This window comes from Lithobates pipiens, unplaced genomic scaffold (genome assembly GCF_037356315.1).
Source record: "Lithobates pipiens isolate NorthernLeopardFrog02 unplaced genomic scaffold, aLitPip1_a1.2 Scaffold_30, whole genome shotgun sequence".
Lineage (NCBI taxonomy): Eukaryota > Metazoa > Chordata > Amphibia > Anura > Ranidae > Lithobates > Lithobates pipiens.
The window spans coordinates 184,842,097-184,865,083 of NW_027507791.1; the positions used below are offsets into that span (position 1 = coordinate 184,842,097).

A 22,987-nucleotide genomic window follows, 5' to 3' on the forward strand; every position below is an offset into this window, starting at 1 on the left:
CGGTACGGACTCCACCCTCGGGCACAGCTCACTGTCTTTGAGGACGTGTGTTTCAATTTCCCACGCCAAAAGGGATTGATCTCTCTGATATATAGGGCCCTTGAGGGACATTCGGAGTGCCAATCCCTTCGATATAGAGCTCGCTGGGAGGAGGAGTTGGCTCTGGAGACGGGAGTGGTGGATTGGGAAGAAGGTTGGAACAACATGCGCAAATGCACCAGATCCCTGACTGTTAGGGAGACGGCCATCAAGGTTCTCACTAGGTGGTACTACACCCCGGTACGTTTGCACCAGATTTATCCCCTCACATCCCCCAACTGTTTTAGAGGGTGCAATCATCCCGGCACCTTTGTACACATTTTTTGGGATTGTGACTTAATTCGCCCTGTCTGGCAAGAGGTCTTAAGGCTGGTGGATGGGTTCGCGGGCCGAACAATGTCCCTCTCTTATCACCACTGCCTTCTATTCCAGACCCCCCCGACACCCCTAAACATTTTATAAGACTAGTGCACTCTATCTGTGTTGCTGTACTGTGGACTATTGCTCTTCACTGGAAGTCCCCGTCTATACCTTTAGCACAGGTTCTCACTCGTATTGATCAGGTAATGCTGTCTGAGAAGATCTTTCACACTCTACATGACACTGAACACATCTATGACCTTAAATGGACCCCATGGTTCCTGTTTCGTTTACAGTAGTGATCGCACCTTAGGTTTTTCCTTTTGCCTCTCTTTTCTGTTTGCTTTTTCTCCTCTTTTTCCTTTGTTTCTCTCTGCTCTCCCTCCCCCTTCTCCCTGTCATGATCTTTCTTCATAATTGGGATATGATGGTCAGCTCGTTTAACTTGTCATTCTCGTTACTATTATGATTGATGGTTGGAATTTAAGACCCATACAGTATATCATTTATCTATGATTGGTCCTGCAAGGTTCTGTTATGTGTTTATTACCTTTTGGTAACCTGGTCTTCCAACATTTTAGGCCAATGTTGAAATATGATTCTTTTTGCTGACTTTGTATTTCTGTTAATAACTTTAATAAAACCCCTTTTGAAAACAAAAAAAAACCCTACGGCACCTGGTATTCCCAGGCGGTCTCCCATCCAGGTACTAACCAGGCCCAACCCTGCTTAGCATCCGAGATCAGACGAGATCGAGCGCATTCAGGGTGATATGGCAGTAGGCGATCTTGCACCCTACTTACAACTCTCTTGACAAAAGCCAAGGTGGTCACCTCGGGCAATCGAGAGGAAAAATATAGCAGGTCGTCAAAGCCAACAACATAATGGAAAAAAGCCTACGGCACCTGGTATTCCCAGGCGGTCTCCCATCTAGGTACTAACCAGGCCCGACCGTGCTTAGCATCCGAGATCAGATGAGATCGAGCAAATTCAGGGTGATGTGGCCGTAGGCGATCTTGCACCCTACTTACAACTCTCTTGACAAAAGCCAAGGTGGTCACCTTTGGGCAATCGAGAGGAAAAATACAGCAGGTCGCCAAAGCCAACAACATAACGGAAAAAAGCCTACGGCACCCGGTATTCCCAGGAGGTCTCCCATCCGGGTACTAAGCAGGCCCGACCCTGCTTAGCATCCGAGATCAGACGAGATCAAGCGCATTCAGGGTGATGTGGCCATAGGCGATCTTGCACCCTACTTAGAACTCTCTTGACAAAAGCCAAGGTGGTCACCTCGGGCAATCGAGAGGAAAAATACAGCAGGTCGCCAAAACCAACAACATAATGGAAAAAAGCCTACGGCACCTGGTATTCCCAGGCGGTCTCCCATCCAGGTACTAACCAGGCCCGACCCTGCTTAGCATCCGAGATCAGACAAGATTGAGCACATTCAGGGTGATGTGGTCGTAGGCGGTCTTGCACCCTACTTACAACTCTCTTGACAAAAGCCAAGGTGGTCACCTCGGGCAATCGAGAGGAAAAATACAGCAGGTCGCCAAAGCCAACAACATAATGGAAAAAAGGCTACGGCACCTGGTATTCCCAGGCGGTCTCCCATCTAGGTACTAACCAGGCCCGACCCTGCTTAGCATCCGAGATCAGACGAGATAAAGCAAATTCAGGTGATGTGGCCGTAGGCGATCTTGCACCCTACTTACAACTCTCTTGACAAAAGCCAAGGTGGTCACCACGGGCAATCGAGAGGAAAAATACAGCAGGTCGCCAAAGCCAACAACATAATGGAAAAAACCCTATGGCACCTGGTATTCCCAGGCGGTCTCCCATCCAGGTACTAACCAGGCACGACCCTGCTTAGCATCCGAGATCAGACGAGATCAAGCGCATGCAGGGTGATGTGGCCGTAGGCGATCTTGCACCCTACTTACAACTCTCTTGACAAAAGCCAAGGTGGCCACCTCGGGCAAGCGAGAGGAAAAATACAGCAGGTCACCAAAGCCAACAACATAATGGAAAAAAGCCTACGGCACATGGCATTCCCAGGCGGTCTCCCATCCAGGTACTAACCAGGCCCGACCCTGCTTAGCATCCGAGATCAGACGAGATCAAGCGCATTCATGGTGATGTGGCCATAGGCAATCTTGCACCCTACTTACAACTCTCTTGACAAAAGCCAAGGTGGTCACCTCGGGCAATCGAGAGGAAAAATACAGCAGGTCGCCAAAGCCAACAACATAATGGAAAAAAGCCTACGGCACCTGGAATTCCCAGGCGGTCTCCCATCCAGGTACTAACCAGGCCCGACCCTGCTTAGCATCCGAAATCAGACGAGATCGAGCACATTCAGGGTGATGTGACCGTAGGCGATCTTGCACCCTACTTACAACTCTCTTGACAAAAGCCAAGGTGGTCACCTCGGGCAACCAAGAGGAAAAATACAGCAGGTCGCCAAAGCCAACAACATAATGGAAAAAAGCATACGGCACCTGTTATTCCCAGGCGGTCTCCCATCCAGGTACTAACCACGCCCGACCCTGCTTAGCATCCGAGATCAGCCGAGATCGAGTGCATTCAGTGTGATGAGGCTGTAGGTGATCTTCCACCCTACTTACAACTCTCTTGACAAAAGCCAAGGTGGTCACCTCGGGCAATCGAGAGGAAAAATACAGCAGGTCGCCAAAGCCAACAACATAATGGAAAAAAGCCTACGGCACCTGGTATTCCCAGGCGGTCTCCCATCCAGGTACTAACCAGGCCCGACCCTGCTTAGCATCCAAGATCAGACGAGATCGAGCGCATTCAGGGTGATGTGGCCGGAGGCGAACTTACACCCTACTTACAACTCTCTTGACAAAAGCCAAGGTGGTCACCTCGGGCAATCGAGAGGAAAAATACAGCAGGTCGCCAAAGCCAACAACATAATGGAAAAAAGCCTACGGCACCTGGTATTCCCAGGCGGTCTCCCATCCAGGTACTAACCAGGCCCGACCCTGCTTAGCATCCGAGATCAGACGAGATCGAGCGCATTCAGGGTGATATGGCCGTAGGCGATCTTGCACCCTACTTACAACTCTCTTGACAAAAGCCAAGGTGGTCACCTCGGGCAATCGAGAGGAAAAATACAGCAGGTCGCCAAAGCCAACAACATAATGGAAAAGAGCCTATGGCACCTGGTATTCCCAGGCGGTCTCCCATCCAGGTTCTAACCAGGCCCGACCCTGCTTAGCATCCGAGATCAGATGAGATCGAGCGCATTCAGGGTGATGCAGCCGCAGGCGATCTTGCACCCTACTTACAACTCTCTTGACAAAAGCCAAGGTGGTCACCTCGGGCAATCGATAGGAAAAATACAGCAGGTCGCCAAAGCCAACAACATAATGGAAAAAAGCCTACGGCACCTGGTATTCCCAGGCGGTCTCCCATCCAGGTACTAACCAGGCCCGACCCTGCTTAGCATCCGAGATCAGACAAGATCGAGCACATTCAGGGTGATGTGGCTGTAGGCGATCTTGCACCCTACTTACAACTCTCTTGACAAAAGCCAAGGTGGTCACCTCGGGCAATCGAGAGGAAAAATACAGCAGGTCGCCAAAGCCAACAACATAATGGAAAAAAGCCTACGGCACCTGGTATTCCCAGGCGGTCTCCCATCCAGGTACTAACCAGGCCCGACCCTGCTTAGCATCCGAGATCAGACGAGATCGAGCGCATTCAGGGTGATATGGCCGTAAGCGATCTTGCACCCTACTTATAACTCTCTTGACAAAAGCCAAGGTGGTCACCTCGGGCAATCGAGAGGAAAAATACAGCAGGTCGCCAAAGCCAACAACATAATGGAAAAAAGCCTACGGCACCTGGTATTCCCAGGCGGTCTCCCATCCAGGTACTAACCAGGCCCGACCCTGCTTAGCATCCGAGATCAGACGAGATCGAGCGCATTCAGGGTGATGTGGCCATAGTCGATCTTGCACCCTACTTACAACTCTCTTGACAAAAGCCAAGGTGGTCACCTCGGGCAATCGAGAGGAAAAATACAGCAGGTCGCCAAAGCCAACAACATAATGGAAAAAAGCCTATGGCACGTGGTATTCCCAGGCGGTCTCCGATCCAGGTACTAACCAGGCCTGACCCTGCTTAGCATCCGAGATCAGACGAGATCGAGCGCATTCAGGGTGATGCAGCCGCAGGCGATCTTGCACCCTACTTACAACTCTCTTGACAAAAGCCAAGGTGGTCACCTCGGGCAATCGAGAGGAAAAATACTGCAGGTCGCCAAAGCCAACAACATAATGGAAAAAAGCCTACGGCACCTGGTATTCCCAGGCGGTCTCCCATCCAGGTACTAACCTGGGTCGACCCTGCTTAGCATCCGAGATCAGACGAGATCAAGCGCATTCAGGGTGATGTGGCCGAAGGCGATCTTGCACCATACTTACAACTCTCTTGACAAAAGCCAAGGTGGTCACCTCGGGCAATCGAGAGGAAAAATACAGCAAGTCGCCAAAGCCAACAACATAATGGAAAAAAGCCTACGGCACCTGGTATTCCCAGGCGGTCTCCCATCCAGGTACTAACCAGGCCCGACCCTGCTTATCATCCGAGATCAGACGAGATCAAGCGCATTCAGGGTGATGTGGCCGTTGGCGATCTTGCACCCTACTTACAACTCTCTTGACAAAAGCCAAGGTGGTAACCTCGGGCAATCGAGAGGAAAAATACAGCAGGTCGCCAAAGCCAACAACATAATGGAAAAAAGCCTACGGTACCTGGTATTCCCAGGCGGTCTCCCATCCAGGTAATAACCAGGCCCGACCCTGCTTAGCATTCGAGATCAGACGAGATCGAGCGCATTCAGGGTGATGTGGCTGTAGGCGATCTTGCACTCTACTTACAACTCTCTTGACAAAAGCCAAGGTGGTCACCTCGGGCAATCGAGAGGAAAAATACAGCAGGTCGCCAAAGCCAACAACATAATGGAAAAAAGCCTACGGCACCTGGTATTCCCAGGCGGTCTCCCATCCAGGTACTAACCAGGCCCGACCCTGCTTATCATCCGAGATCAAGCACATTCAGGGTGATGCGGCTGTAGGCGATTTTGAACCCTACTTACAACTCTCTTGACAACAGCCAAGGTGGTAACCTCGGGCAATCGAGAGGAAAAATACAGCAGGTCGCCAAAGCCAACAACATAATGGAAAAAAGCCTATGGCACCTGGTATTCCCAGGCGGTCTCCCATCCAGGTACTAACCAGGCCCGACCCTGCTTAGCATCCGAGATCAGACGAGATCGAGCGCATTCAGGGTGATGTGGCCGTAGGCAATCTTGCACCCTACTTACAACTCTCTTGACAAAAGCCAAAGTGGTCACCTCGGGCAATCGAGAGGAAAAATACAGCAGGTCGCCAAAGCCAACAACATAATGGAAAAAAGCCTACGGCACCTGGTATTCCCAGCTGGTCTCCCATCCAGGTACTAACCAGGCCCGACCCTGCTTAGCATCCAAGATCAGACGAGATTGAGCGCATTCAGGGTGATGTGGCCGTAGGCAATCTTGCACCCTACTTACAACTCTCTTGACAAAAGCCAAAGTGGTCACCTCGGGTAATCGAGAGGAAAAATACAGCAGGTCGCCAAAGCCAACAACATAATGGAAAAAAGCCTACGGCACCTGGTATTCCCAGGCGGTCTCCCGTCCAGGTACTAACCAGGCCCGACCCTGCTTAGCATCCGAGATCAGACGAGATCGAGCGCATTCAGAGTGATGCGGCTGTAGGCGATTTTGAACCCTACTTACAATTCTCTTGACAAAAGCCAAGGTGGTCACCTCAGGCAATCGAGAGGAAAAATACAGCAGGTCGCCAAAGCCAACAACATAATGGAAAAAAGCCTACGGCACCTGGTATTCCCAGGCGGTCTGCCATCCAGGTACTAACCAGGCCCGACCCTGCTTAGCATCCGAGATCAGACGAGATCAAGCGCATTCAGGGTGATGTGGCCGTAGGCGATCTTGCACGCTACTTACAACTCTCTTGACAAAAGCCAAGGTGGTCACCTCGGGCAATCGAGAGGAAAAATACAGCAGGTCGCCAAAGCCAACAACATAATGGAAAAAAGCCTACGGCACCTGGTATTCCCAGGCGGTCTCCCATCCAGGTACTAACCAGGCCCGACCCTGCTTAGCATCCGAGATCAGACGAGATCGAGCGCATTCAGGATGATGTGGCCGAAGGCGATCTGGCACCCTACTTACAACTCTCTTGACAAAAGCCAAGGTGGTCACCTCGGGCAATCGAGAGGAAAAATACAGCAGGTCGCCAAAGCCAACAACATAATGGAAAAAAGCCTACGGCACCTGGTATTCCCAGGCGGTCTCCCATCCAGGTACTAACCAGGCGCGACCCTGCTTAGCATCCAAGATCAGACGAGATCGAGCGCATTCAGGTTGATGTGGCCGTAGGCGATCTTTGCACCCTACTTACAACTCTCTTGACAAAAGCCAAGGTGGTCACCTCGGGTAATAGAGAGGATAAATACAGCAGGTCGCCAAAGCCAACAACATAATGGAAAAAAGCCTACGGCACCTGGTATTCGCAGGCGGTCTCCCATCCAGGTACTAACCAGGCCCGACCCTGCTTAGCATCCGAGATCAGAAGAGATCAAGCGCATTCAGGGTGATGTGGCCATAGGCAATCTTGCACCCTACTTACAACTCTCTTGACAAAAGCCAAGGTGGTCACCTCGGGCAATCAAGAGGAAAAATACAGCAGGTCGCCAAAGCCAACAACATAATGGAAAAAAGCCAACGGCACATGGTATTCCCAGGCGGTCTCCCATCCAGGTACTAACCAGGCCCGACCCTGCTTAGCATCCAAGATCAGACGAGATTGAGCGCATTCAGGGTGATGTGGCCGAAGGCGATCTTGCACCATACTTACAACTCTCTTGACAAAAGCCAAGGTGGTCACCTCGGGCAATCGAGAGGAAAAATACAGCAGGTCGCCAAAGCCAACAACATAATGGAAAAAAGCCTACGGCACCTGGTATTCCCAGGCGGTCTCCCATCCAGGTACTAACCAGGCCCGACCCTGCTTATCATCCGAGATCAGACGAGATCAAGCGCATTCAGGGTGATGTGGCCGTTGGCGATCTTGCACCCTACTTACAACTCTCTTGACAAAAGCCAAGGTGGTCACCTCGGGCAATCGAGAGGAAAAATACAGCAGGTCGCCAAAGCCAACAATATAATGGAAAAAAGCCTAAGGCACCTGGTATTCCCAGGCGATCTCCCATCCAGGTACTAACCAGGCCCGACCCTGCTTAGCATCCGAGATCAGACGAGATCGAGCGCATTCAGGGTGATGTGGCTGTAGGCGATCTTGCACCCTACTTACAACTCTCTTGACAAAAGCCAAGGTGGTCACCTCGGGCAATTGAGAGGAAAAATACAGCAGGTCGCCAAAGCCAACAACATAATGGAAAAAAGCCTACGGCACCTGGTATTCCCAGGCGGTCTCCCATCCAGGTACTAACCAGGCCCGACCCTGCTTAGCGTCCGAGATCAGACGAAATCGAGCGCATTCAGGGTGATGTGGCCGTAGGCAATCTTGCACCCTACTTACAACTCTCTTGACAAAAGCCAAGGTGGTCACCTCGGGAAATCGAGAGGAAAAATACAGCAGGTCGCCAAAGCCAACAACATAATGGAAAAAAGCCTGCGGCACCCGGTATTCCCAGGCGGTCTCCCATCCAGGTACTAACCAGGCCCGACCCTGCTTAGCATCCGAGATCAGATGAGATCGAGCGCATACAGGGTGATGTAGCCGTAGGCAATCTTGCACCCTACTTACAACTCTCTTGACAAAAGCCAAGGTGGTCACCTCGGGCAATCGAGAGGAAAAATACAGCAGGTCGCCAAAGCCAACAACATAATGGAAAAAAGGCTACGGCACCTGGTATTCCCAGGCCGTCTCCCATCCAGGTACTAACCAGGCCCGACCCTGCTTAGCATCCGAGATCAGACGAGATCGAGCGCATTCAGGGTGATGTGGCTGTAGGCTATCTTGCACCCTACTTACAACTCTCTTGACAAAAGCCAAGGTGGTCACCTCGGGCTATGGAGAGGAAAAATACAGCAGGTCGCCAAAGCCAACAACATAATGGAAAAAAGCCTACGGCACCTGGTATTCCCAGGCGGTCTCCCATCCAGGTACTAACCAGGCCCGACCCTGCTTAACATCCGAGATCAGACGAGATCGAGCGCATTCAGGGTGATGTGGCCGTAGGTGAGCTTGCACCCTACTTACAACTCTCTTGACAAAAGCCAAGGTGGTCACCTCGGGCAATCAAGAGGAAAAATACAACAGGTCGCCAAAGCCAACAACATAATGGAAAAAAGCCTACGGCACCTGGTATTCCCAGGCGGTCTCCCATCCAGGTACTAACCAGGCCCGACCCTGCTTAGCATCCGAGATCAGACGAGATCGAGCGCATTCAGGGAGATGTGGCCGTAGGCGAGCTTGCACCCTACTTACAACTCTCTTGACAAAAGCCAAGGTGGTCACCTCGGGCAATCGAGAGGAAAAATAAAGCAGGTCGCCAAAGCCAACAACGTAATGGAAAAAATCCTACGGCACCTGGTATTCCCAGGCGGTCTCCCATCCAGGTACTAACCAGGCCCGAACCTGCTTAGCATCCGAGATCAGACGAGATCGAGCGCATTCAGGGTGATGTGGCTGTAGGCGACCTTGCACCCTACTTACAACTCTCTTGACAAAAGCCAAGGTGGTCACCTCGGGCAATTGAGAGGAAAAATACAGCAGGTCGCCAAAGCCAACAACATAATGGAAAAAAGCCTACGGCACCTGGTATTCCCAGGCGGTCTCCCATCCAGGTACTAACCAGGCCCGACCTTGCTTAGCGTCCGAGATCAGACGAGATCGAGCGCATTCAGGGTGATGTGGCCGTAGGCAATCTTGCACCCTACTTACAACTCTCTTGACAAAAGCCAAGGTGGTCACCTCGGGCAATCGAGAAGAAAAATACAGCAGGTCGCCAAAGCCAACAACATAATGGAAAAAGGCCTGCGGCGCCCGGTATTCCCAGGCGGTCTCCCATCCAGGCCCGACCCTGCTTAGCATCCGAAATCAGATGAGATTGAGTGCATACAGGGTGATGTTGCCGTAGGCAATCCTGCACCCTACTTACAACTCTCTTGACAAAAGCCAAGGTGGTCACCTCGGGCAATCGAGAGGAAAAATACAGCAGGTCGCCAAAGCCAACAACATAATGGAAAAAAGGCTACGGCACCTGGTATTCCAAGGCGGTCTCCGATCCAGGTACTAACCAGGCCCGACCCGGCTTAGCATCCGAGATCAGACGAGATCGAGCGCATTTAGGGTGATGTGGCCGTAGGCGATCTTGCACCCTACTTACAACTCTCTTGACAAAAGCCAAGGTGGTCACCTCGGGCAATCGAGAGGAAAAATACAGCAGGTCGCTAAAGCCAACAACATAATAAAAAAAAGCCTACGGCACCTGGTATTCCCAGGCGGTCTCCCATCCAGGTACTAACCAGGCGCGACCCTGCTTAGCATCCGAGATCAGACGAGATCGAGCGCATTCAGGGTGATGTGGCCGTCGGCGATCTAGCACCCTACTTACAACTCTCTTGACAAAAGCCAAGGTGGTCACCTCGGGCAATCGAGAGGAAAAATACAGCAGGTCGCCAAAGCCAACAACATAATGGAAAAAAGCCTACGGCACCTGGTATTCCCAGGCGGTCTCCCATCCAGGTACTAACCAGGCCCGACCCTGCTTAGCATCCGAGATCAGACGAGATCGAGCGCATTCAGGGTGATGTGGCCGTAGGCAATCTTGCACCCTACTTACAACTCTCTTGACAAAAGCCAAGGTGGTCACCTCGGGCAATAGAGAGGAAAAATACAGCAGGTCGCCAAAGCCAACAACATAATGGAAAAAACCCTACGGCACCTGGTATTCCCAGGCGGTCTCCCATCCAGGTACTAACCAGGCCCGACCCTGCTTAGCATCCGAGATCAGACGCGATCGAGTGCATTCAGGGTGATGTGGCTGTAGGCGTTCTTGCATCCTACTTACAACTCTCTTGACAAAAGCCTAGGTGGTCACCTCGGGCAATCGAGAGGAAAAATACAGCAGGTCGCCAAAGCCAACAACATAATGGAAAAAAGCTTACGGCACCTGGTATTCCCAGGCGGTCTCCCATCCAGGTACTAACCAGGCCCGACCCTGCTTAGCATCCGAGATCAGACGAGATGGAGCGCATTCAGGGTGATGTGGCTGTAGGCGATTTTGCACCCTACTTACAACTCACTTGACAAAAGCCAAGGTGGTCACCTCGGGCAATCGAGAGGAAAAATACAGCAGGTCGCCAAAGCCAACAACATAATGGAAAAAAGCCTACGGCACCTGGTATTCCCAGGCGGTCTCCCATCCAGGTACTAACCAGGCCCGACCCTGCTTAGCATCCGAGATCAGACGAGATCGAGCGCATTCAGGGTGATGTGGCCGTAGGCGATCTTGCACCCTACTTACAACTCTCTTGACAAAAGCCAAGGTGGTCACCTCGGGCAATCGAGAGGAAAAATACAGCAGGTCGCCAAAGCCAACAACATAATGGAAAAAAGCCTACGGCACCTGGTATTCCCAGGCGGTCTCCCATCCAGGTACTAACCAGGCCCGATCCTGCTTAGCATCAGAGATCAGACGAGATCGAGCGCATTCAGGGTGATGTGGCCGTAGGCGATCTTGCACCCTACTTACAACTCTCTTGACAAAAGCCAAGGTGGTCACCTCGGGCAATCGAGAGGAAAAATACAGCAGGTCGCCAAAGCCAACAACATAATGGAAAAAAGCCTACGGCACCTGGTATTCCCAGGCGGTCTCCCATCCAGGTACTAACCAGGCCCGACCCTGCTTAGCATCCGAGATCAGACGAGATCGAGCGCATTCAGGGTGATGTGGCGGTAGGTGATCTTGCACCCTACTTACAACTCTCTAGACAAAAGCCAAGGTGGTCACCTCGGGCAATCGAGAGGAAAAATACAGCAGGTCGCCAAAGCCAACAACATAATGGAAAAAAGCCTACGGCACCTGGTATTCCCAGGCGGTTTCCCATCCAGGTACTAACCAGGCCCGACCATGCTTAGCATCCGAGATCAGACGAGAGCGAGCGCATTCTGGGTGATGTGGCCGTAGGCGATCTTGCACCCTACTTACAACTCTCTTGACAAAAGCCAAGGTGGTCACCTCGGGCAATCAAGAGGAAAAATACAGCAGGTCGCCAAAGCCAACAACATAATGGAAAAAAGCCTACGGCACATGGTATTCCCAGGCGGTCTCCCATCCAGGTACTAACCAGGCCCGACCCTGCTTAGCATCCGAGATCAGACGAGATCGAGCGCATTCAGGGTGATGTGGCCGTAGGCGATCTTGCACCCTACTTACAACTCTCTTGACAAAAGCCAAGGTGGTCACCTCGGGCAATCGAGAGGAAAAATACAGCAGGTCGCCAAAGCCAACAACATAATGGAAAAAAGCCTACGGCACCTGGTATTCCCAGGCGGTCTCCCATCCAGGTACTAACCAGGCCCGACCCTGCTTAGCATCCGAGATCAGACGCGATCGAGTGCATTCAGGGTGATGTGGCTGTAGGCGTTCTTGCATCCTACTTACAACTCTCTTGACAAAAGCCAAGGTGGTCACCTCGGGCAATCGAGAGGAAAAATACAGCAGGTCGCCAAAGCCAACAACATAATGGAAAAAAGCTTACGGCACCTGGTATTCCCAGGCGGTCTCCCATCCAGGTACTAACCAGGCCCGACCCTGCTTAGCATCCGAGATCAGACGAGATGGAGCGCATTCAGGGTGATGTGGCTGTAGGCGATTTAGCACCCTACTTACAACTCACTTGACAAAAGCCAAGGTGGTCACCTCGGGCTATGGAGAGGAAAAATACAGCAGGTCTCCAAAGCCAACAACATAATCGAAAAAAGCCTACGGCACCTGGTATTCCCAGGCGGTCTCCCATCCAGGTACTAACCAGGCCCGACCCTGCTTAACATCCGAGATCAGACAAGATCGAGCGCATTAAGGGTGATGTGGCCGTAGGCGATCTTGCACCCTACTTACAACTCTCTTGACAAAAGCCAAGGTAGTCACCTCGGGCAATCAAGAGGAAAAATACAACAGGTCGCCAAAGCCAACAACATAATGGAAAAAAAGCCTATGGCACCTGGTTTTCCCATGCGGTCTCCCATCCAGGTACTAACCAGGCCCGACCCTGCTTAGCATCCGAGATCAGACAAGATTGAGCGCATTCATGGTGATGTGGCCGTAGGCGATCTTGCACCCTACTTACAACTCTCTTGACAAAAGCCCAGGTGGTCACCTCGGGCAATCGAGAGGAAAAATACAGCAGGTCGCCAAAGCCAACAACATAATGGAAAAAAGCCTACGGCACCTGGTATTCCCAGGCGGTCTCCCATCCAGGTACTAACCAGAGCTGACCCTGCTTAGCATCCGAGATCAGACGAGATTGAGCGCATTCAGGGTTATGTGGCTGTAGGCGATCTTGCACCTTACTTACAACTCTCTTGACAAAAGCCCAGGTGGTCACCTCGGGCAATCGAGAGGAAAAATACAGCAGGTCGCCAAAGCCAACAACATAATGGAAAAAAGCCTACGGCACCTGGTATTCCCAGGCGGTCTCCCATGCAGATACTAACCAGGCGCGACCCTGCTTAGTATCCGAGATCAGACGAGATCGAGCGCATTCAGGGTGATGTGGCCGTATGCGATCTTGCACCCTACGTACAACTCTCTTGACAAAAGCCAAGGTGGTCACCTCGGGCAACCAAGAGGAAAAATACAGCAGGTCGCCAAAGCCAACAACATAATGGAAAAAAGCCTACGGCACCTGGTATTCCCAGGCGGCCCCCCATCCAGGTACCAACCAGCCCGACCCTGCTTAGCATACGAGAACGAGCGCATTAAGGGTAATGTGGCCGTAGGCGATCTTGCACCCTATTTACAACTCTCTTGACAAAAGCCAAGGTGGTCACCTCGGGCAATCGAGAGGAAAAATACAGCAGGTCGCCAAAGCCAACAACATAATGGAAAAAAGCCTACGGCACCCGGTATTCCCAGGCGGTCTCCCAACCAGGTACTAACCAGGCCAGACCCTGCTTAGCATGCGAGATCAGACGAGATTGAGCGCATTCAGAGTGATGTGGCCGTAGGCAATCTTGCCCCCTACTTACAACTCTCTTGACAAAAGCCAAGGTGGTCACCTCGGGCAATCGAGAGGAAAAATACAGCAGGTCGCCAAAGCCAACAACATAATGGAAAAAAGCCTATGGCACCTGGTATTCCCAGGCGGTCTCCCATCCGGGTACTAACCAGGCCCGACCCTGCTTAGTAACCGAGATCAGACGAGATAGAGCGCATTTAGGGTGATGTGGCCGCAGGCGATCTTGCACCCTACTTACAACTCTCTTGACAAAAGCCAAGGTGGTCACCTCGGGCAATAGAGAGGAAAAATACAGGAGGTCGCCAAAGCCAACAACATAATGGAAAAAAGCCTACGGCACCTGGTATTCCCAGGCGGTCTCCCATCCGGGTACTAACCAGGCCCGACCCTGCTTAGTAACCGAGATCAGACGAGATCGAGCGCATTCAGGGTGATGTCGCCGTAGGCGATCTTGCACCCTACTTACAACTCTCTTGACAAAAGCCAAGGTGGTCACCTCGGGCAATCGAGAGGAAAAATACAGCAGGTCGCCAAAGCCAACAACATAATGGAAAAAAGCCTACGGCACCTGGTATTCCCAGGCGGTCTCCTATCCAGGTACTAAGAAGGGCCCGACCCTGCTTAGCATCCGAGATCAGACGAGATCGAGCGCATTCAGGGTGATGTGGCCGTAGGCAATCTTGCACCCTACTTACAACTCTCTTGACAAAAGCCAAGGTGGTTACCTCGGGCAATCGAGAGGAAAAATACAGCAGGTCTCCAAAGCCAACAACATAATGAAAAAAAGCCTACGGCACCTGGTATTCCCAGGCGGTCTCCCATCCAGGTACTAACCAGGCCCGACCCTGCTTAGCATCCGAGATCAGACGAGATCGAGTGCATTCAGGGTGATGTGGCCGTAGGCGATATTGCACCCTACTTACAACTCTCTTGACAAAAGCCAAGGTGGTCACCTCGGGCAATGGAGAGGAAAAATACAGCAGGTCGCCAAAGCCAACAACATAATGGAAAAAAGCCTACGGCACCTGGTATTCCCAGGCGGTCTCCCATCCAGGTACTAACCAGGCCCGACCCTGCTTAGCATCCGAGATCAGACGAGATCGAGCGCATTCAGGGTGATGTGGCCGTAGGTGATCTTGCACCCTACTTACAACTCTCTTGACAAAAGCCAAGGTGGTCACCTCGGGCAATCGAGAGGAAAAATACAGCAGGTCGCCAAAGCCAACAACATAATGGAAAAAAGCCTACGGCACCTGGTATTCCCAGGCAGTCTCCCATCCAGGTACTAACCAGGCCCGACCCTGCTTTGCATCCGAGATCAGACGAGATCGAGCGCATTCAGGGTGATGTGGCCGTAGGCGATCTTGCGATCTTGCGATCTTGCGCTCTACTTACAACTCTCTTGACAAAAGCCAAGGTGGTCACCTCGGGCAATCGAGAGGAAAAATACAGCAGGTCGCCAAAGCCAACAACATAATGGAAAAAAGCCTACGGCACCTGGTATTCACAGGCGGTCTCCCATCCAGGTACTAACCAGGCCCGACCCTGCTGAGCATCCGAGATCAGACGAGATCGAGCGCATTCAGGGTGATGTGGCCGTAGGCGATCTTGCGCTCTACTTACAACTCTCTTGACAAAAGCCAAGGTGGTCACCTCGGGCAATCGAGAGGAAAAATACAGCAGGTCGCCAAAGCCAACAACATAATGGAAAAAAGCCTACGGCACCTGGTATTCCCAGGCAGTCTCCATCCAGGTACTAACCAGGCCAGACCCTGCTTAGTATCTGAGATCAGATGAGATCGAGCGCAATCATGGTGATGTGGCCGTAGGCGATCTTGCTCCCTACTTACAACTCTCTTGACAAAAGCCAAGGTGGTCACCTCGGGCAATCGAGAGGAAAAATACAGCAGGTCGCCAAAGCCAACAACATAATGGAAAAAAGCCTACGGCACCTAGTATTCCCAGGCGGTCTCCCATCCAGGTACTAACCAGGCCCGACCCTGCTTAGCATCCGAGATCAGACGAGATCGAGCGCATTCAGGGTGATGTGGCCGTAGGCGGTCTTGCACCCTACTTACAACTCTCTTGACAAAAGCCAAGGTGGTCACCTCGGGCAATCGAGAGGAAAAATACAGCAGGTCGCTAAAGCCAACAACATAATGGAAAAAAGCCTACGGCACCTGGTATTCCCAGGCGGTCTCCCATCCAGGGACTAACCAGGCCCAACCCTGCTTAGCATCCAAGATCAGACGAGATCGAGCGCATTCAGGGTGATGTGGCCGTAGGCGGTCTTGCACCCTACTTACAACTCTCTTGACAAAAGCCAAGGTGGTCACCTCGGGCAATCAAGAGGAAAAATACAGCAGGTCGCCAAAGCCAACAACATAATGGAAAAAATCCTACGCACCTGGTATTCCCAGGCGGTCTCCCATCCAGGTACTAACCAGGGCCGACCCTGCTTAGCATCCGAGATCAGACGAGATCGAGCGCATTCAGGGTGATGTGGCCGTAGGCGATCTTGCACCCTACTTACAACTCTCTTGACAAAAGCCAAGGTGGTCACCTCGGGCAATCAAGAGGAAAAATACAGCAGGTCGCCAAAGCCAACAACATAATGGAAAAAAGCCTACGGCACCCGGTATTCCCAGGCGGTCTACCATCCAGGTACTAACCAGGCCCGACCCTGCTTAGCATCCGAGATCAGACGAGATCGAGCGCATTCAGGGTGTTCTGGCTGTAGGCGATCTTGCACCCTACTTACAACTCTCTTGACAAAAGCCAAGGTGGTCACCTCGGGCAATCAAGAGGAAAAATACAGCAGGTCGCCAAAGCCAACAACATAATGGAAAAATGCCTACGGCACCTAGTATTCCCAGGCGGTCTCCCATCCAGGTACTAACCAGGCCCGACCCTGCTTAGCATCCAAGATCAGACGAGATCGAGCGCATTCAGGGTGATGTGGCCGTAGGCGATCTTGCATCCTACTTACAACTCTCTTGACAAAAGCCAAGGTGGTCACCTCGGGCAATCAAGAGGAAAAATACAGCAGGTCGCCAAAGCCAACAACATAATGGAAAAAAGCCTACGGCACCTGGTATTCCCAGGCGGTCTCCCATCCAGGTACTAACCAGGCCCGACCCTGCTTAGCATCCGAGATCAGATGAGATCGAGCACATTCAGGGTGATGTGGCCATAGGCGATCTTGCAGCCTACTTACAACTCTCTTGACAAAAGCCAAGGTGGTCACCTCGGGCAATCGAGAGGAAAAATACAGCAGGTCGCCAAAGCCAACAACATAATGGAAAAAAGCCTACGGCACCTAGTATTCCCAGGCGGTCTCCCATCCAGGTACTAACCAGGCCCGACCCTGCTTAGCATCCGAGATCAGACGAGATCGAGCGCATTCAGGGTGATGTGGCCGTAGGCGATCTTGCACCCTACTTACAACTCTCTTGACAAAAGCCAAGGTGGTCACCTCGGGCAATCGAGAGGAAAAATACAGCAGGTCGCCAAAGCCAACAACATAATGGAAAAAAGCCTACGGCACCTGGTATTCCCAGGCGGTCTCCTATCCAGGTACTAACCAGGCCCGACCCTGCTTAGCATCCGAGATCAGACGAGATCGAGCGCATTCAGGGTGATGTGGCCGTAGGCGATCACCTCGGGCGATCACCTCGGGCAATCGAGAGGAAAAATATAGCAGGTCGCCAAAGCCAACAACATAATGGAAAAAAGCCTACGGCACCCGCTACTCCCAGGCGGTCTCCCATCCAGGTACTAACCAGACCCGACCCTGCTTAGCATCCGAGATCAGACGAGATCGAGCGCATTCAGGGTGATGTGGCCATAGGCGATCTTGCACCCTACTTACAACTCTCTTGACAAAAGCCAAGGTGGTCACCTCGGGAAATCGAGAGGAAAAATACAGCAGGTCGCCAAAGCCAACAACATAATGGAAAAAAGCCTACGGCACCTGGTATTCCCAGGCGGTCTCCCATCCAGGTACTAACCAGGCCCGACCCTGCTTAGCATCCGAGACCAGACGAGATCGAGTGCATTCAGGGTGATGTGGCCGTAGGCGATCTTGCACCCTACTTACAACTCTCTTGACAAAAGCCAAGGTGGTCACCTCGGGCAATCGAGAGGAAAAATACAGCAGGTCGCCAAAGCCAACAACATAATGGAAAAAAGCCTACGTCACCCGGTATTCCCAGGCGGTCTCCCATCCAGGTACTAACCAGGCCAGACCCTGCTTAGCATCCGAGATCAGACGAGATCGAGCGCATTCAGGGTGATTTGACAGTAGGCAATCTTGCACCCTACTTACAACTCTCTAGACAAAAGCCAAGGTGGTCACCTCGGGCAATCGAGAGGAAAAATAAAGCAGGTCGCCAAAGTCCACAACATAATGGAAAATAGCCTATGGCACCGGGTATTCCCAGGCTTAGCATCCGAGATCAGACGAGATCGAGTGCATTCAGGGTGATGTGGCCGTAGGCGATCTTGCACCCTACTTACAACTCTCTTGACAAAAGCCAAGGTTGTCACCTCAGGCAATGGAGAGGAAAAATACAGCAGGTCGCCAAAGCCAACAACATAATGTAAAAAAGCCTACGGCACCTGGTATTCCCAGGCGGTCTCCCATCCAGGTACTAACCAGGCCCAACCCTGCTTAGCATCCGAGATCAGATGAGATCGGGCGCATTCAGGATGAAGTGGCCGTAGGCGATCTTGCACCCTATTTACAACTCTCTTGACAAAAGCCAAGGTGGTCACCTCAGGCAATCGAGAGGAAAAATACAGCAGGTCGCCAAAGCCAACAACATAATGGAAAAAAGCCTACGGCACCTGGTATTCCCAGGCGGTCTCCCAACCAGGTACTAAACAGGGCCGACCCTGCTTAGCATCCGAGATCAGACGAGATCGAGCGCATTCAGGGTGATGTGGCCGTAGGCGATCTTGCACCCTACTTACAACTCTCTTGACAAAAGCCAAGGTGGTCACCTCGGGCAATCGAGAGGAAAAATACAGCAGGTCGCCAAAGCCAACAACATAATGGAAAAAAGCCTACGGCACCTGGTATTCCCAGGCGGTCTCCCATCCAGGTACTAACCAGGCCCGACCCTGCTTAGCATCTGAGATCAGACGAGATCGAGCGAATTCAGGGTGATGTGGCCGTAGGCGATCTTGCATCCTACTTACAACTCTCTTGACAAAAGCCAAGGTGTTCACCTCGGGCAATCGAGAGGAAAAATACAGCAGGTCGCCAAAGCCAACAGCATAATGGAAAAAAGCCTACGGCACCTGGTATTCCCAGGCGGTCTCCCATCCAGGTACTAACCAGACCCGACACTGCTTAGCATCCGAGATCAGACGAGATCAAGCGCATTCAGGGTGATGTGGCCGTAGGCGATCTTGCACCCTACTTACAACTCTCTTGACAAAAGCCAAGGTGGTCACCTCGGGCAATCGAGAGGAAAAATACAGCAGGTCGCCAAAGCCAACAACATAATGGAAAAAAGCCTACGGCACCTGGTATTCCCGGGCGGTCTGCCATCCAGGTACTAACCAGGCCCAACGCTGCTTATCATCCGAGATCAGATGAGATCGAGCGCATTCAGGGTGATGTGGCCGTAGGCGATCTTGCACCCTACTTACAACTCTCTTGACAAAAGCCAAGGTGGTCACCTCGGGCAATCGAGAGGAAAAATACAGCTGGTCGCCAAAGCCAACAACATAATGGAAAAAAGCTTACGGCACCTGGTATTCCCAGGCGGTCTCCCATCCAGGTACTAAGCAGGCCCGACCCTGCTTAGCATGCGAGATCAGACGAGATGGAGCGCATTCAGGGTGATGTGGCCGTAGGCGATCTTGCACCCTACTTACAACTCTCTTGACAAAAGCCAAGGTGGTCACCTCGGGCAATCGAGAGGAAAAATACAGCAGGTCGCCAAAGCCAACAACATAATGGAAAAAAGCCTACGGCACCTGGTATTCCCAGGCGGTCTCCCATCCAGGTACTAACCAGGCCCGACCCTGCTTAGCATCTGAGATCAGATGAGATAGAGCACATTCAGGGTGATGTTGCCGTAGGCGATCTTGCACCCTACTTACAACTCTCTTGACAAAAGCCAAGGTGGTCACCTCAGGCAATGGAGAGGAAAAATACAGCAGGTCGCCAAAGCCAACAACATAATGGAAAAAAGCCTACGGCACCTGGTATTCCCAGGCGGCCTCGCATCCAGGTACCAACCAGGCCCGACCCTGCTTTGCATACGAGAACGAGCGCATTCAGGGTAATGTGGCCGTAGGCGAACTTGCACCCTATTTACAACTCTCTTGACAAAAGCCAAGGTGGTCACCTCGGGCAATCGAGAGGAAAAATACAGCAGGTCGCCAAAGCCAACAACGTAATGGAAAAAAGCCTACGGCACCTGGTATTCCCAGGCGGTCTCCCACCCAGGTACTAACCAGGCCCGACCCTGCTTAGCATCTGAGATCAGATGAGATCGAGCGCAATCATGGTGATGTGGCCGTAGGCGATCTTGCTCCCTACTTACAACTCTCTTGACAAAAGCCAAGGTGGTCACCTCGGGCAATCGAGAGGAAAAATACAGCAGGTCGCCAAAGCCAACAACATAATGGAAAAAAGCCTACGGCACCTGGTATTCCCAGGCGGTCTCCCATCCAGGTACTAACCAGGCCCGACCCTGCTTAGCATCCGAGATCAGACGAGATCGAGCGCATTCAGGGTGATGTGGCCGTAGGCGGTCTTGCACCCTACTTACAACTCTCTTGACAAAAGCCAAGGTGGTCACCTCGGGCAATCGAGAGGAAAAATACAGCAGGTCGCTAAAGCCAACAACATAATGGAAAAAAGCCTACGGCACCTGGTATTCCCAGGCGGTCTCCCATCCAGGGACTAACCAAGCCCGACCCTGCTTAGCATCCGAGATCAGACGAGATCGAGCGCATTCAGGGTGTTCTGGCTGTAGGCAATCTTGCACCCTACTTACAACTCTCTTGACAAAAGCCAAGGTGGTCACCTCGGGCAATTGAGAGGAAAAATACAGCAGGTCGCCAAAGCCAACAACATAATGGAAAAAAGCCTACGGCACCTAGTATTCCCAAGTGGTCTCCCATCCAGGTACTAACCAGGCCCGACCCTGCTTAGCATCCGAGATCAGACGAGATCGAGCGCATTCAGGGTGATGCGGCCGTAGGCGATCTGGCATCCTACTTACAACTCTCTTGACAAAAGCCAAGGTGGTCACCTCGGGCAATCGAGAGGAAAAATACAGCAGGTCGCCAAAGCCAACAACATAATGGAAAAAAGCCTACGGCACCTGGTATTCCCAGGCAGTCTCCCATCCAGGTACTAACCAGGCCCGACCCTGCTTAGCATCTGAGATCAGACGAGATCGAGCGCATTCAGGGTGATGTGGCCGTAGGCAATCTTGCACCCTACTTACAACTCTCTTGACAAAAGCCAAGGTGGTCACCTCGGGCAATCGAGAGGAAAAATACAGCAGGTCGCCAAAGCCAACAACATAATGGAAAAAAGCCTACGGCACCTGGTATTCACAGGCGGTCTCCCATCCAGGTACTAACCAGGCCCGACCCTGCTGAGCATCCGAGATCAGACGAGATCGAGCGCATTCAGGGTGATGTGGCCGTAGGCGATCTTGCGCTCTACTTACAACTCTCTTGACAAAAGCCAAGGTGGTCACCTCGGGCAATCGAGAGGAAAAATACAGCAGGTCGCCAAAGCCAACAACATAATGGAAAAAAGCCTACGGCACCTGGTATTCCCAGGCAGTCTCCATCCAGGTACTAACCAGGCCAGACCCTGCTTAGTATCTGAGATCAGATGAGATCGAGCGCAATCATGGTGATGTGGCCGTAGGCGATCTTGCTCCCTACTTACAACTCTCTTGACAAAAGCCAAGGTGGTCACCTCGGGCAATCGAGAGGAAAAATACAGCAGGTCGCCAAAGCCAACAACATAATGGAAAAAAGCCTACGGCACCTAGTATTCCCAGGCGGTCTCCCATCCAGGTACTAACCAGGCCCGACCCTGCTTAGCATCCGAGATCAGACGAGATCGAGTGCATTCAGGGTGATGTGGCCGTAGGCGGTCTTGCACCCTACTTACAACTCTCTTGACAAAAGCCAAGGTGGTCACCTCGGGCAATCGAGAGGAAAAATACAGCAGGTCGCTAAAGCCAACAACATAATGGAAAAAAGCCTACGGCACCTGGTATTCCCAGGCGGTCTCCCATCCAGGGACTAACCAGGCCCAACCCTGCTTAGCATCCAAGATCAGACGAGATCGAGCGCATTCAGGGTGATGTGGCCGTAGGCGGTCTTGCACCCTACTTACAACTCTCTTGACAAAAGTCAAGGTGGTCACCTCGGGCAATCGAGAGGAAAAATACAGCAGGTCGCCAAAGCCAACAACATAATGGAAAAAAGCCTACGGCACCTGGTATTCCCAGGGGGTCTCCCATCCAGGTGCTAACCAGGCCCGACCCTACTTAGCATTCGAGATCGAGCACATTCAGGGTGATGTGGCTGTAGGCGATCTTGCACCCTACTTACAACTCTCTTGACAAAAGCCAAGGTGGTCACCTCGGGCAATCGAGAGGAAAAATACAGCAGGTCGCCAAAGCCAACAACATAATGGAAAAAAGCCTACGGCACCTGGTATTCCCAGGCGGTCTCCCATCCAGGTACTAACCAGGCCCGACCCTGCTTAGCATCTGAGATCAGATGAGATCGAGCGCATTCAGGGTGATGTGGCCGTAGGCGATCTTTGCCCCTACTTACAACTCTCTTGACAAAAGCCAAGGTGGTCACCTCGGGCAATCGAGAGGAAAAATACAGCAGGTCGCCAAAGCCAACAACGTAATGGAAAAAAGCCTACGGCACCTGGTATTCCCAGGCGGACTCCCATCCAGGTACTAACCAGGCCCGACTCTGCTTAGCATCCGAGATCAGACGAGATCGAGCGCATTCAGGGTGATGTGGCCGTAGGCGAACTTGCACCCTACTTACAACTCTCTTGACAAAAGCCAAGGTGGTCACCTCGGGCAATCGAGAGGAAAAATACAGCAGGTCGCCAAAGCCAACAACATAATGGAAAAAAGCCTACGGCACCTGGTATTCCCAGGCGGTCTCCCATGCAGGTACTAACCAGGCCCGATCCTGCTTAGCATCCGAGATCAGACGAGATCGAGCGCATTCAGGGTGATGTGGCCGTAGGCGATCTTGCACCCTACTTAC

At 52.1% G+C, this 22,987-nt stretch overlaps 53 non-coding genes and 40 pseudogenes across 53 annotated transcripts; all 93 read right to left on the minus strand.

Annotated features, from left to right (window-relative positions):
* Nucleotides 1-1,064: 1,064 nt before the first annotated feature.
* LOC143952221 (5S ribosomal RNA) lies at nucleotides 1,065-1,183 on the minus strand. The gene has a single exon (XR_013267419.1). It is a non-coding gene; the product is annotated as a 5S ribosomal RNA (ribosomal RNA).
* A 109-nt stretch (nucleotides 1,184-1,292) lies between these two features.
* On the minus strand, nucleotides 1,293-1,411 carry LOC143953993 (5S ribosomal RNA). Its single transcript, XR_013269024.1, has one exon. It is a non-coding gene; the product is annotated as a 5S ribosomal RNA (ribosomal RNA).
* Nucleotides 1,412-1,521: 110 nt separating this feature from the next.
* On the minus strand, nucleotides 1,522-1,640 carry LOC143954657 (5S ribosomal RNA). The gene has a single exon (XR_013269628.1). It is a non-coding gene; the product is annotated as a 5S ribosomal RNA (ribosomal RNA).
* A 109-nt stretch (nucleotides 1,641-1,749) lies between these two features.
* Nucleotides 1,750-1,868, minus strand: LOC143945909 (5S ribosomal RNA; annotated as a pseudogene).
* Nucleotides 1,869-1,977: 109 nt separating this feature from the next.
* On the minus strand, nucleotides 1,978-2,095 carry LOC143949419 (5S ribosomal RNA; annotated as a pseudogene).
* Nucleotides 2,096-2,204: 109 nt separating this feature from the next.
* On the minus strand, nucleotides 2,205-2,323 carry LOC143945276 (5S ribosomal RNA; annotated as a pseudogene).
* Nucleotides 2,324-2,432: 109 nt separating this feature from the next.
* Nucleotides 2,433-2,551, minus strand: LOC143945646 (5S ribosomal RNA; annotated as a pseudogene).
* Nucleotides 2,552-2,660: 109 nt separating this feature from the next.
* LOC143953169 (5S ribosomal RNA) lies at nucleotides 2,661-2,779 on the minus strand. The gene has a single exon (XR_013268276.1). It is a non-coding gene; the product is annotated as a 5S ribosomal RNA (ribosomal RNA).
* Nucleotides 2,780-2,888: 109 nt separating this feature from the next.
* On the minus strand, nucleotides 2,889-3,007 carry LOC143949362 (5S ribosomal RNA; annotated as a pseudogene).
* Nucleotides 3,008-3,116: 109 nt separating this feature from the next.
* On the minus strand, nucleotides 3,117-3,235 carry LOC143954185 (5S ribosomal RNA). Its single transcript, XR_013269199.1, has one exon. It is a non-coding gene; the product is annotated as a 5S ribosomal RNA (ribosomal RNA).
* A 109-nt stretch (nucleotides 3,236-3,344) lies between these two features.
* On the minus strand, nucleotides 3,345-3,463 carry LOC143950122 (5S ribosomal RNA). Its single transcript, XR_013265554.1, has one exon. It is a non-coding gene; the product is annotated as a 5S ribosomal RNA (ribosomal RNA).
* Nucleotides 3,464-3,572: 109 nt separating this feature from the next.
* On the minus strand, nucleotides 3,573-3,691 carry LOC143946395 (5S ribosomal RNA; annotated as a pseudogene).
* Nucleotides 3,692-3,800: 109 nt separating this feature from the next.
* LOC143943816 (5S ribosomal RNA) lies at nucleotides 3,801-3,919 on the minus strand (annotated as a pseudogene).
* Nucleotides 3,920-4,028: 109 nt separating this feature from the next.
* Nucleotides 4,029-4,147, minus strand: LOC143950288 (5S ribosomal RNA). The gene has a single exon (XR_013265704.1). It is a non-coding gene; the product is annotated as a 5S ribosomal RNA (ribosomal RNA).
* A 109-nt stretch (nucleotides 4,148-4,256) lies between these two features.
* LOC143951601 (5S ribosomal RNA) lies at nucleotides 4,257-4,375 on the minus strand. Its single transcript, XR_013266858.1, has one exon. It is a non-coding gene; the product is annotated as a 5S ribosomal RNA (ribosomal RNA).
* A 109-nt stretch (nucleotides 4,376-4,484) lies between these two features.
* On the minus strand, nucleotides 4,485-4,603 carry LOC143949243 (5S ribosomal RNA; annotated as a pseudogene).
* A 109-nt stretch (nucleotides 4,604-4,712) lies between these two features.
* Nucleotides 4,713-4,831, minus strand: LOC143953872 (5S ribosomal RNA). Its single transcript, XR_013268914.1, has one exon. It is a non-coding gene; the product is annotated as a 5S ribosomal RNA (ribosomal RNA).
* A 109-nt stretch (nucleotides 4,832-4,940) lies between these two features.
* LOC143953259 (5S ribosomal RNA) lies at nucleotides 4,941-5,059 on the minus strand. Its single transcript, XR_013268358.1, has one exon. It is a non-coding gene; the product is annotated as a 5S ribosomal RNA (ribosomal RNA).
* A 109-nt stretch (nucleotides 5,060-5,168) lies between these two features.
* Nucleotides 5,169-5,287, minus strand: LOC143944024 (5S ribosomal RNA; annotated as a pseudogene).
* Nucleotides 5,288-5,396: 109 nt separating this feature from the next.
* Nucleotides 5,397-5,505, minus strand: LOC143949712 (5S ribosomal RNA; annotated as a pseudogene).
* A 109-nt stretch (nucleotides 5,506-5,614) lies between these two features.
* LOC143950995 (5S ribosomal RNA) lies at nucleotides 5,615-5,733 on the minus strand. Its single transcript, XR_013266309.1, has one exon. It is a non-coding gene; the product is annotated as a 5S ribosomal RNA (ribosomal RNA).
* Nucleotides 5,734-5,842: 109 nt separating this feature from the next.
* LOC143951611 (5S ribosomal RNA) lies at nucleotides 5,843-5,961 on the minus strand. Its single transcript, XR_013266867.1, has one exon. It is a non-coding gene; the product is annotated as a 5S ribosomal RNA (ribosomal RNA).
* Nucleotides 5,962-6,070: 109 nt separating this feature from the next.
* On the minus strand, nucleotides 6,071-6,189 carry LOC143944800 (5S ribosomal RNA; annotated as a pseudogene).
* Nucleotides 6,190-6,298: 109 nt separating this feature from the next.
* On the minus strand, nucleotides 6,299-6,417 carry LOC143952731 (5S ribosomal RNA). The gene has a single exon (XR_013267880.1). It is a non-coding gene; the product is annotated as a 5S ribosomal RNA (ribosomal RNA).
* Nucleotides 6,418-6,526: 109 nt separating this feature from the next.
* On the minus strand, nucleotides 6,527-6,645 carry LOC143951987 (5S ribosomal RNA). The gene has a single exon (XR_013267207.1). It is a non-coding gene; the product is annotated as a 5S ribosomal RNA (ribosomal RNA).
* Nucleotides 6,646-6,754: 109 nt separating this feature from the next.
* LOC143943588 (5S ribosomal RNA) lies at nucleotides 6,755-6,873 on the minus strand (annotated as a pseudogene).
* Nucleotides 6,874-6,983: 110 nt separating this feature from the next.
* LOC143954853 (5S ribosomal RNA) lies at nucleotides 6,984-7,102 on the minus strand (annotated as a pseudogene).
* A 109-nt stretch (nucleotides 7,103-7,211) lies between these two features.
* On the minus strand, nucleotides 7,212-7,330 carry LOC143945116 (5S ribosomal RNA; annotated as a pseudogene).
* Nucleotides 7,331-7,439: 109 nt separating this feature from the next.
* On the minus strand, nucleotides 7,440-7,558 carry LOC143953260 (5S ribosomal RNA). Its single transcript, XR_013268359.1, has one exon. It is a non-coding gene; the product is annotated as a 5S ribosomal RNA (ribosomal RNA).
* Nucleotides 7,559-7,667: 109 nt separating this feature from the next.
* On the minus strand, nucleotides 7,668-7,786 carry LOC143944994 (5S ribosomal RNA; annotated as a pseudogene).
* A 109-nt stretch (nucleotides 7,787-7,895) lies between these two features.
* On the minus strand, nucleotides 7,896-8,014 carry LOC143950124 (5S ribosomal RNA). Its single transcript, XR_013265555.1, has one exon. It is a non-coding gene; the product is annotated as a 5S ribosomal RNA (ribosomal RNA).
* A 109-nt stretch (nucleotides 8,015-8,123) lies between these two features.
* On the minus strand, nucleotides 8,124-8,242 carry LOC143952789 (5S ribosomal RNA). The gene has a single exon (XR_013267932.1). It is a non-coding gene; the product is annotated as a 5S ribosomal RNA (ribosomal RNA).
* Nucleotides 8,243-8,351: 109 nt separating this feature from the next.
* On the minus strand, nucleotides 8,352-8,470 carry LOC143945780 (5S ribosomal RNA; annotated as a pseudogene).
* Nucleotides 8,471-8,579: 109 nt separating this feature from the next.
* Nucleotides 8,580-8,698, minus strand: LOC143948313 (5S ribosomal RNA). The gene has a single exon (XR_013265385.1). It is a non-coding gene; the product is annotated as a 5S ribosomal RNA (ribosomal RNA).
* A 109-nt stretch (nucleotides 8,699-8,807) lies between these two features.
* On the minus strand, nucleotides 8,808-8,926 carry LOC143944657 (5S ribosomal RNA). Its single transcript, XR_013265047.1, has one exon. It is a non-coding gene; the product is annotated as a 5S ribosomal RNA (ribosomal RNA).
* Nucleotides 8,927-9,035: 109 nt separating this feature from the next.
* LOC143944881 (5S ribosomal RNA) lies at nucleotides 9,036-9,154 on the minus strand (annotated as a pseudogene).
* A 109-nt stretch (nucleotides 9,155-9,263) lies between these two features.
* On the minus strand, nucleotides 9,264-9,382 carry LOC143950629 (5S ribosomal RNA). Its single transcript, XR_013265979.1, has one exon. It is a non-coding gene; the product is annotated as a 5S ribosomal RNA (ribosomal RNA).
* A 326-nt stretch (nucleotides 9,383-9,708) lies between these two features.
* On the minus strand, nucleotides 9,709-9,827 carry LOC143948142 (5S ribosomal RNA; annotated as a pseudogene).
* A 109-nt stretch (nucleotides 9,828-9,936) lies between these two features.
* LOC143952365 (5S ribosomal RNA) lies at nucleotides 9,937-10,055 on the minus strand. The gene has a single exon (XR_013267549.1). It is a non-coding gene; the product is annotated as a 5S ribosomal RNA (ribosomal RNA).
* A 109-nt stretch (nucleotides 10,056-10,164) lies between these two features.
* On the minus strand, nucleotides 10,165-10,283 carry LOC143953551 (5S ribosomal RNA). Its single transcript, XR_013268622.1, has one exon. It is a non-coding gene; the product is annotated as a 5S ribosomal RNA (ribosomal RNA).
* Nucleotides 10,284-10,392: 109 nt separating this feature from the next.
* LOC143954191 (5S ribosomal RNA) lies at nucleotides 10,393-10,511 on the minus strand. Its single transcript, XR_013269204.1, has one exon. It is a non-coding gene; the product is annotated as a 5S ribosomal RNA (ribosomal RNA).
* A 109-nt stretch (nucleotides 10,512-10,620) lies between these two features.
* LOC143946019 (5S ribosomal RNA) lies at nucleotides 10,621-10,739 on the minus strand (annotated as a pseudogene).
* Nucleotides 10,740-10,848: 109 nt separating this feature from the next.
* On the minus strand, nucleotides 10,849-10,967 carry LOC143953563 (5S ribosomal RNA). The gene has a single exon (XR_013268633.1). It is a non-coding gene; the product is annotated as a 5S ribosomal RNA (ribosomal RNA).
* A 109-nt stretch (nucleotides 10,968-11,076) lies between these two features.
* On the minus strand, nucleotides 11,077-11,195 carry LOC143954301 (5S ribosomal RNA). The gene has a single exon (XR_013269305.1). It is a non-coding gene; the product is annotated as a 5S ribosomal RNA (ribosomal RNA).
* A 109-nt stretch (nucleotides 11,196-11,304) lies between these two features.
* On the minus strand, nucleotides 11,305-11,423 carry LOC143953744 (5S ribosomal RNA). Its single transcript, XR_013268798.1, has one exon. It is a non-coding gene; the product is annotated as a 5S ribosomal RNA (ribosomal RNA).
* A 109-nt stretch (nucleotides 11,424-11,532) lies between these two features.
* LOC143946008 (5S ribosomal RNA) lies at nucleotides 11,533-11,651 on the minus strand (annotated as a pseudogene).
* A 109-nt stretch (nucleotides 11,652-11,760) lies between these two features.
* Nucleotides 11,761-11,879, minus strand: LOC143951778 (5S ribosomal RNA). The gene has a single exon (XR_013267018.1). It is a non-coding gene; the product is annotated as a 5S ribosomal RNA (ribosomal RNA).
* A 109-nt stretch (nucleotides 11,880-11,988) lies between these two features.
* LOC143951650 (5S ribosomal RNA) lies at nucleotides 11,989-12,107 on the minus strand. Its single transcript, XR_013266902.1, has one exon. It is a non-coding gene; the product is annotated as a 5S ribosomal RNA (ribosomal RNA).
* Nucleotides 12,108-12,216: 109 nt separating this feature from the next.
* Nucleotides 12,217-12,335, minus strand: LOC143946020 (5S ribosomal RNA; annotated as a pseudogene).
* A 109-nt stretch (nucleotides 12,336-12,444) lies between these two features.
* Nucleotides 12,445-12,563, minus strand: LOC143951937 (5S ribosomal RNA). Its single transcript, XR_013267162.1, has one exon. It is a non-coding gene; the product is annotated as a 5S ribosomal RNA (ribosomal RNA).
* Nucleotides 12,564-12,673: 110 nt separating this feature from the next.
* Nucleotides 12,674-12,792, minus strand: LOC143947082 (5S ribosomal RNA; annotated as a pseudogene).
* A 109-nt stretch (nucleotides 12,793-12,901) lies between these two features.
* On the minus strand, nucleotides 12,902-13,020 carry LOC143948463 (5S ribosomal RNA; annotated as a pseudogene).
* A 109-nt stretch (nucleotides 13,021-13,129) lies between these two features.
* LOC143946472 (5S ribosomal RNA) lies at nucleotides 13,130-13,248 on the minus strand (annotated as a pseudogene).
* Nucleotides 13,249-13,574: 326 nt separating this feature from the next.
* Nucleotides 13,575-13,693, minus strand: LOC143947067 (5S ribosomal RNA; annotated as a pseudogene).
* A 109-nt stretch (nucleotides 13,694-13,802) lies between these two features.
* On the minus strand, nucleotides 13,803-13,921 carry LOC143948492 (5S ribosomal RNA; annotated as a pseudogene).
* A 109-nt stretch (nucleotides 13,922-14,030) lies between these two features.
* On the minus strand, nucleotides 14,031-14,149 carry LOC143954809 (5S ribosomal RNA; annotated as a pseudogene).
* Nucleotides 14,150-14,258: 109 nt separating this feature from the next.
* Nucleotides 14,259-14,378, minus strand: LOC143947216 (5S ribosomal RNA; annotated as a pseudogene).
* Nucleotides 14,379-14,487: 109 nt separating this feature from the next.
* LOC143952280 (5S ribosomal RNA) lies at nucleotides 14,488-14,606 on the minus strand. Its single transcript, XR_013267472.1, has one exon. It is a non-coding gene; the product is annotated as a 5S ribosomal RNA (ribosomal RNA).
* Nucleotides 14,607-14,715: 109 nt separating this feature from the next.
* LOC143950418 (5S ribosomal RNA) lies at nucleotides 14,716-14,834 on the minus strand. The gene has a single exon (XR_013265822.1). It is a non-coding gene; the product is annotated as a 5S ribosomal RNA (ribosomal RNA).
* Nucleotides 14,835-14,943: 109 nt separating this feature from the next.
* LOC143952182 (5S ribosomal RNA) lies at nucleotides 14,944-15,062 on the minus strand. The gene has a single exon (XR_013267383.1). It is a non-coding gene; the product is annotated as a 5S ribosomal RNA (ribosomal RNA).
* Nucleotides 15,063-15,187: 125 nt separating this feature from the next.
* On the minus strand, nucleotides 15,188-15,306 carry LOC143954017 (5S ribosomal RNA). Its single transcript, XR_013269046.1, has one exon. It is a non-coding gene; the product is annotated as a 5S ribosomal RNA (ribosomal RNA).
* Nucleotides 15,307-15,415: 109 nt separating this feature from the next.
* LOC143949169 (5S ribosomal RNA) lies at nucleotides 15,416-15,533 on the minus strand (annotated as a pseudogene).
* Nucleotides 15,534-15,642: 109 nt separating this feature from the next.
* Nucleotides 15,643-15,761, minus strand: LOC143950538 (5S ribosomal RNA). Its single transcript, XR_013265896.1, has one exon. It is a non-coding gene; the product is annotated as a 5S ribosomal RNA (ribosomal RNA).
* A 109-nt stretch (nucleotides 15,762-15,870) lies between these two features.
* LOC143953092 (5S ribosomal RNA) lies at nucleotides 15,871-15,989 on the minus strand. The gene has a single exon (XR_013268206.1). It is a non-coding gene; the product is annotated as a 5S ribosomal RNA (ribosomal RNA).
* Nucleotides 15,990-16,098: 109 nt separating this feature from the next.
* Nucleotides 16,099-16,216, minus strand: LOC143946761 (5S ribosomal RNA; annotated as a pseudogene).
* A 109-nt stretch (nucleotides 16,217-16,325) lies between these two features.
* Nucleotides 16,326-16,444, minus strand: LOC143944520 (5S ribosomal RNA; annotated as a pseudogene).
* A 109-nt stretch (nucleotides 16,445-16,553) lies between these two features.
* Nucleotides 16,554-16,672, minus strand: LOC143953197 (5S ribosomal RNA). The gene has a single exon (XR_013268301.1). It is a non-coding gene; the product is annotated as a 5S ribosomal RNA (ribosomal RNA).
* A 109-nt stretch (nucleotides 16,673-16,781) lies between these two features.
* LOC143950212 (5S ribosomal RNA) lies at nucleotides 16,782-16,900 on the minus strand. The gene has a single exon (XR_013265635.1). It is a non-coding gene; the product is annotated as a 5S ribosomal RNA (ribosomal RNA).
* A 109-nt stretch (nucleotides 16,901-17,009) lies between these two features.
* Nucleotides 17,010-17,128, minus strand: LOC143950539 (5S ribosomal RNA). Its single transcript, XR_013265897.1, has one exon. It is a non-coding gene; the product is annotated as a 5S ribosomal RNA (ribosomal RNA).
* Nucleotides 17,129-17,237: 109 nt separating this feature from the next.
* LOC143951172 (5S ribosomal RNA) lies at nucleotides 17,238-17,356 on the minus strand. The gene has a single exon (XR_013266469.1). It is a non-coding gene; the product is annotated as a 5S ribosomal RNA (ribosomal RNA).
* A 79-nt stretch (nucleotides 17,357-17,435) lies between these two features.
* On the minus strand, nucleotides 17,436-17,554 carry LOC143944007 (5S ribosomal RNA; annotated as a pseudogene).
* Nucleotides 17,555-17,663: 109 nt separating this feature from the next.
* LOC143945133 (5S ribosomal RNA) lies at nucleotides 17,664-17,782 on the minus strand. The gene has a single exon (XR_013265090.1). It is a non-coding gene; the product is annotated as a 5S ribosomal RNA (ribosomal RNA).
* Nucleotides 17,783-17,891: 109 nt separating this feature from the next.
* Nucleotides 17,892-18,010, minus strand: LOC143946737 (5S ribosomal RNA; annotated as a pseudogene).
* A 300-nt stretch (nucleotides 18,011-18,310) lies between these two features.
* On the minus strand, nucleotides 18,311-18,429 carry LOC143943492 (5S ribosomal RNA). Its single transcript, XR_013264940.1, has one exon. It is a non-coding gene; the product is annotated as a 5S ribosomal RNA (ribosomal RNA).
* A 109-nt stretch (nucleotides 18,430-18,538) lies between these two features.
* On the minus strand, nucleotides 18,539-18,657 carry LOC143954139 (5S ribosomal RNA). The gene has a single exon (XR_013269157.1). It is a non-coding gene; the product is annotated as a 5S ribosomal RNA (ribosomal RNA).
* A 109-nt stretch (nucleotides 18,658-18,766) lies between these two features.
* Nucleotides 18,767-18,885, minus strand: LOC143953192 (5S ribosomal RNA). The gene has a single exon (XR_013268297.1). It is a non-coding gene; the product is annotated as a 5S ribosomal RNA (ribosomal RNA).
* A 109-nt stretch (nucleotides 18,886-18,994) lies between these two features.
* On the minus strand, nucleotides 18,995-19,113 carry LOC143943536 (5S ribosomal RNA; annotated as a pseudogene).
* Nucleotides 19,114-19,222: 109 nt separating this feature from the next.
* LOC143955031 (5S ribosomal RNA) lies at nucleotides 19,223-19,341 on the minus strand (annotated as a pseudogene).
* A 109-nt stretch (nucleotides 19,342-19,450) lies between these two features.
* Nucleotides 19,451-19,569, minus strand: LOC143946814 (5S ribosomal RNA; annotated as a pseudogene).
* A 109-nt stretch (nucleotides 19,570-19,678) lies between these two features.
* LOC143945573 (5S ribosomal RNA) lies at nucleotides 19,679-19,797 on the minus strand (annotated as a pseudogene).
* Nucleotides 19,798-20,124: 327 nt separating this feature from the next.
* On the minus strand, nucleotides 20,125-20,243 carry LOC143954349 (5S ribosomal RNA). The gene has a single exon (XR_013269349.1). It is a non-coding gene; the product is annotated as a 5S ribosomal RNA (ribosomal RNA).
* Nucleotides 20,244-20,352: 109 nt separating this feature from the next.
* LOC143953575 (5S ribosomal RNA) lies at nucleotides 20,353-20,471 on the minus strand. The gene has a single exon (XR_013268644.1). It is a non-coding gene; the product is annotated as a 5S ribosomal RNA (ribosomal RNA).
* Nucleotides 20,472-20,580: 109 nt separating this feature from the next.
* Nucleotides 20,581-20,699, minus strand: LOC143945785 (5S ribosomal RNA; annotated as a pseudogene).
* A 109-nt stretch (nucleotides 20,700-20,808) lies between these two features.
* Nucleotides 20,809-20,927, minus strand: LOC143952723 (5S ribosomal RNA). The gene has a single exon (XR_013267872.1). It is a non-coding gene; the product is annotated as a 5S ribosomal RNA (ribosomal RNA).
* Nucleotides 20,928-21,036: 109 nt separating this feature from the next.
* LOC143953484 (5S ribosomal RNA) lies at nucleotides 21,037-21,155 on the minus strand. Its single transcript, XR_013268561.1, has one exon. It is a non-coding gene; the product is annotated as a 5S ribosomal RNA (ribosomal RNA).
* Nucleotides 21,156-21,264: 109 nt separating this feature from the next.
* On the minus strand, nucleotides 21,265-21,383 carry LOC143954018 (5S ribosomal RNA). Its single transcript, XR_013269047.1, has one exon. It is a non-coding gene; the product is annotated as a 5S ribosomal RNA (ribosomal RNA).
* A 109-nt stretch (nucleotides 21,384-21,492) lies between these two features.
* LOC143949170 (5S ribosomal RNA) lies at nucleotides 21,493-21,610 on the minus strand (annotated as a pseudogene).
* Nucleotides 21,611-21,719: 109 nt separating this feature from the next.
* Nucleotides 21,720-21,838, minus strand: LOC143945489 (5S ribosomal RNA). The gene has a single exon (XR_013265123.1). It is a non-coding gene; the product is annotated as a 5S ribosomal RNA (ribosomal RNA).
* Nucleotides 21,839-21,947: 109 nt separating this feature from the next.
* LOC143953093 (5S ribosomal RNA) lies at nucleotides 21,948-22,066 on the minus strand. Its single transcript, XR_013268207.1, has one exon. It is a non-coding gene; the product is annotated as a 5S ribosomal RNA (ribosomal RNA).
* Nucleotides 22,067-22,175: 109 nt separating this feature from the next.
* Nucleotides 22,176-22,284, minus strand: LOC143949794 (5S ribosomal RNA; annotated as a pseudogene).
* A 109-nt stretch (nucleotides 22,285-22,393) lies between these two features.
* Nucleotides 22,394-22,512, minus strand: LOC143950692 (5S ribosomal RNA). The gene has a single exon (XR_013266036.1). It is a non-coding gene; the product is annotated as a 5S ribosomal RNA (ribosomal RNA).
* Nucleotides 22,513-22,621: 109 nt separating this feature from the next.
* LOC143952595 (5S ribosomal RNA) lies at nucleotides 22,622-22,740 on the minus strand. The gene has a single exon (XR_013267757.1). It is a non-coding gene; the product is annotated as a 5S ribosomal RNA (ribosomal RNA).
* Nucleotides 22,741-22,849: 109 nt separating this feature from the next.
* On the minus strand, nucleotides 22,850-22,968 carry LOC143953049 (5S ribosomal RNA). Its single transcript, XR_013268167.1, has one exon. It is a non-coding gene; the product is annotated as a 5S ribosomal RNA (ribosomal RNA).
* Nucleotides 22,969-22,987: the final 19 nt, after the last annotated feature.